Source organism: Hylobates moloch, unplaced genomic scaffold, assembly GCF_009828535.3.
Source record: "Hylobates moloch isolate HMO894 unplaced genomic scaffold, HMol_V3 SCAFFOLD_14, whole genome shotgun sequence".
Classification (NCBI taxonomy): Eukaryota; Metazoa; Chordata; class Mammalia; order Primates; family Hylobatidae; genus Hylobates; species Hylobates moloch.
Genome location: NW_026652289.1, coordinates 49,758,840 through 49,763,595, shown reverse-complemented (window position 1 = coordinate 49,763,595; position 4,756 = coordinate 49,758,840).

Below are 4,756 nucleotides of genomic sequence, written 5' to 3'. Positions count from 1 at the left end.
ACAAATGAAGAAACTGAGGTCCAAATCACAGTCCATGAACGTCAAAGCTGGAGCTAGAGTCGGGCTCCAGCCCCTGACAATGCATTTGTGCCCCCTTTAGTGGTTTTGTCTTCTGGTTTGGCATACAGTTCTCTCCCCTGAAATGTACATCGTAAAATGCACTTGATGTTGCATTTTATACCTTGCTGTATATAAACCCACACCCCCCACAGAGGCATCCCATAATACTAGAATATTATACATACAGCGCGAGAGAACATTGTGTCTCTACATGATATTAATACACTCCAGTGCCTTTTTTCGTACATAGGAAGTATCTATTATGTATATGTAAATAAAAACTAAATTGGGAATATGTAAAAATACTTAATACTCAATATGGCTGTGGAAGACAGCCAGTGTCTCCCCGACACACACACACGCACACACACACACACACACACACACACAGTGTCTGAGGTTCAGTGATGCTTACAGTTATGGTGTCCCCCTCTGGTCTTATGGCCAACTCCCTAGATAATAGATAAGTGGTACAATGGTAGCTCCTCTTGTCCCAGGCACTGCTCAACAAGCCTCAGCTCAGCCAGGATGGCTGATGTTGATGTTGACTATTCTAAGGAAGGTACCTCGATTTCCCTTTCTGCGACCATCACTGTGTCACTCCCCCCCCCCCCCCCCCAGGTTGAATGGGAGACATTCCTGGGAGGCCAGTGGGCTGACCCAGACCCCAGGGCTTGACAAAGGAAGAAGGCAAACAATCAGCATGTCCCATCACTCCACCATTGTCCCATTGACATGTGCCGCTGGCTTCCAAAAGGATGATGCATATAGAGAGGTTTTTGTTCACAGGTAGGCGGTATTGATCACCAGCTGCTCCTTTATTGAGGAGGAAGGCTTCTAGTTTGTGTTGAATCTGCATTACCTGGCAGTTGCAGAGCTCTAAGCTGGGAGTCAGGATCTGGGACTCCACAACCCCCGCTCAGGCACGCATGTCCTGTGTGACATTGGGTTGCACGTCTGTCAAACGGGCTGAAGGGACCCCTCCCTGGGTTCTCTTAAGCACATGATGAACTGTGAGAGCTGGACAGACTGTAGAGCAGACAGACACCCTCAGATGCAGAACATTCTGTCAGGCTCTGGAGGCCCGGACAGGCTTGGCAGCATTGATGTCAATTGGATTATTATTATTTTATTGGCTTCTTAGAGCCAGTCCTTAATTTAGTGAATTGCTTGAAAAATTATCCTGTCCATGGTAGGCAGGAGAGGTGTGCATGGCCTGCCTGGCATGCACCATTGCACAGTTGCCCTGCAGGGCTTCTTCTCCTGTCACCGGCTTGTGTCAATGTGGCTCAGTTGACCTTAAGGCAGGGAGATTGTCTAGGTGGCTGTGATCCAATTGCATGAGCCTTTAAAAGCGGGGAGTTTTCTCTGCTGGTTGTAGAAGGGGCAGTGAGAAATCTGAGGCTGGAGAGTTGCTAGCTTGAGGATGGAGGAGGCCATGTGGCAAGAAGTATGCAGCCTCTAGGAACTGCCCCCTCCTCCCCTTCTCAGCTGCCAGCAAGGAAACAGGGACTTCAGTCCCAGGGCTACAAGGAACTGAATCCCGCCAACAACAAGAACGAGCCTGGAAGCGATGATTTCTCAGAGCCTTCAGAGAGGAGCTCAGTCACTGACTCTTTGATTTTAGCCTGTGAGACCCTGGGCAGAGAGAGACCTCAGCCAAGCCTGGACTTCTGACCCGAAGAACAGGGAGGTAAAATAATGGGTGTTGTTTCATGCTGCTGAGTTTGTGGTAACTTCTCATGCAGCAATAGATATTTAGAACACTATCTTTAAAATAAGTATATATATATCATTCATTTTTAAAATTTGAGGTTTAACATACATATTGTAGAAAGCACAGGTCTTAAGTGCAGTTTGATCAGTTTTGATAAATGCATGCACTCAAATCCAGATGAAATTTCCATCACCCCAGGAAGTTCCCTCATGCCTCTTCCCTGTCAATCCCTACACCAGAAGCAACTACGATTCTGATTTCTATCACCACAGGCTTATTTTGCCTATTTTAGAATTTCACGTAACTGGAACCAAATATCATGTACTATTTTGTGTCTGGCTCTTCACTCAGCAAATTGATTTTGAGATTCTTCCACCAGGTTGCATGCATTTGTAGCTGGTTCTTTTTACTGCTGAGCAGCATCCCATTGCATGCATGTACCAAGGTGACTTTAGACATTTGCCTGTTGATGGACACGTTGGCTATTCTTAGTTTTGGACTATCATGCATAAAGCTGCTAAGGGATATTTGCATACGAGACTTCTTATGGACATTTTTTCATTTCTCTTGGGTAGGTACCAAGAAGTGGAACTGCTGGGTCACAGAGCAGATGTATGTTTAACTTTTTAAGTAACTGCCTTGCAATTTTCCAAAGTGGTTGTGCCATTTTATCTTTCTGCCAGCACTAGATGAGAGTTACGTTTGTTCCACTCATCTTTAACATTCAATATTGTCTGTCTTAAGCATTTTAGCCACTCTACTCTATAAGTATTGGTATTTCATTGCCTTTAGAAACTTTTTGTATTCATTGAGATTCTAAATCAATGTAGTCCTGGTTATCAGCACGTAAAATTTAGAATTCTATAATACTTCTACATTTACAAAGCCCCTTCACATAAATAATTTTATTTGCTCCTCAAAATAACTGTGCTCTTGGTTCTACTTTAGTGCTTAGGAGACTGAGGTCCAATTGCTCCCCCTGCATCTGGGTTCTTCCTCACTCAGTTTTATCCTCTACATCATGAGCAATTTCCATTTCAGATCATAGTTCTGATCATGCTACTCCCCTTGTATAAAACCCTCAATGGTTTCCCACCGTTCGCAGGGGAAAGGATAAACATCTCAGTGGTATTCAAGATCCAGTTATGGTCTGGTTGCAGCCCATGGTCCAACCTCATCTACTTTCTCTTTTTTTTTTTTGAGACTGAGCCTTGCTCTGTTGCCCAGGCTGGAGTGCAATGGCACGATCTCGGTTCACTGCAACTTCCGCCTCCCCAGTTCAAGCAATTCTCCTGTTTCAGCCTCCTGAGTAGCTGGGACTATAGGCTTCCCTACTGCCCGCCGCTATGCCCAGCTAATTTTTGTATTTTTAGTAGAGATGGGGCTTCACCATGTTGGCCAGGCTGGTCTCAAACTCCTGACCTCAAGTGATTTGCCCACTTTGGCCTCCCAAAGTGTTGCGATTACAGGTGTGAACCACCGCATCTGGCCAACCTCATCTACTTTATGACACCCAAACTTTGCCTCTTCATTATTCTTGGAATTCTCTTTCCTGTATCAGCACCTTTGTTTAAGGCTTTCTGTTGTTGTTGTTGTTGGGGTGGGTGGGGATAAATGAGCATTTCAATGCTACCAATCTAACCCATTAAGTCTGACTCCCAATCCCCTTATTCAGGCCAAATCTTACCCTATTTCCAGCTTCCCCAGATTCTCCTATTTCCCTGCAGATGGAAGTAATGTCTCTCTCTCATGTTGTTTTGTATTTAACCCAGCCTCTATACACCAGAGCTACCTGTGCATACGTCTAATGTCTACCTGATTAGACTGTGTTATCCCTGGGGGAATACTTATGTTGCATCCATCTGTCTCCCAGCACTGTGCACTGGGCCTGACTATTGGTTCATATGTGACAACCTGGTCTCTGTAGCTAGAATGGATACCCCTTGAGGAAAGAACTAGAGATGGCCTTATCTCAGGGCCAATGTCATTGCTATAGTCATAATAAGGGCTTCTGGTTAACTAGTCTGACCCAAGGTTCAAGGACGGGCCCTAGGATCCATCTATCCAACCATACATCCATCATCCACACATACTTTAAACTTGTCCATGTATCCTCCATTAATTCACCATTCATCTTGCATATATAAACTCAACAACCAGCTTTGCATCCATCCTCCAACCACCCATCCATCCTTGCATTCCTCTAACCCATATTTACTGAGCACTCTGTCTATGCCTTTATCAGGCCTTGGTAATGCAAAGAATCACATCTGGTCCCTGCCCTCAGGAGCTTCCATTTTTTTAGGCAGTAGACACAGAAACACCATTATCCACTAAGGTAGAAAGATCCACTGCCCAGAAGGGGAAGTCTGGGTGCTGCTGCCCCTAACCATGCTCAGCTCTGCCAGGCGATTGTCAGCTCTGGGACCACATCCTGGCTCACAAACCCATCATTTCCCTAGGACCCAAAAGGGACTCAGTTCAGCTTGGAGCCCCTGTTGTCTCTGTGGCACCTATTGTCCTTTGGCTTTCCCCTCTCCTGGCCCAGGGAGTCTCCCTACAGGGGGCACTTACTGCTGGAGCAGAGGGGAGGAGCAGGCCTAGAATCCCTGAGTGTCAAAGTTCAGAGAGGTTTAGAATGTCAGCTCTGGATGAGAAAATCGAGGTCCAGAGAGTAGGGAGGACTGGTCCATGGTCATGCAGCAAATGAGTGGCTGCATTTGGGTCAGAATGTTGGAGGCCTCAGGCTTCAGGAGCCACAAAATCCTTTAACCAAACCAAATCATACTTGGTTCCACTAATATAAAAAAGGTGACTAGTGTGGGAGCAGGGCAGGAGCTGCAATACTCATGGCCTCTCATTCCCTGTGGCACTGAGAGGCTCATCCCAGAGGTGCAGGCTGTAAGGGTGACCCTGCCAAGAGATGCTTCTCCTCCTTCCTCCTTTCCCATGCCCTCCTCTTCATGGGGCTTGGCTTTG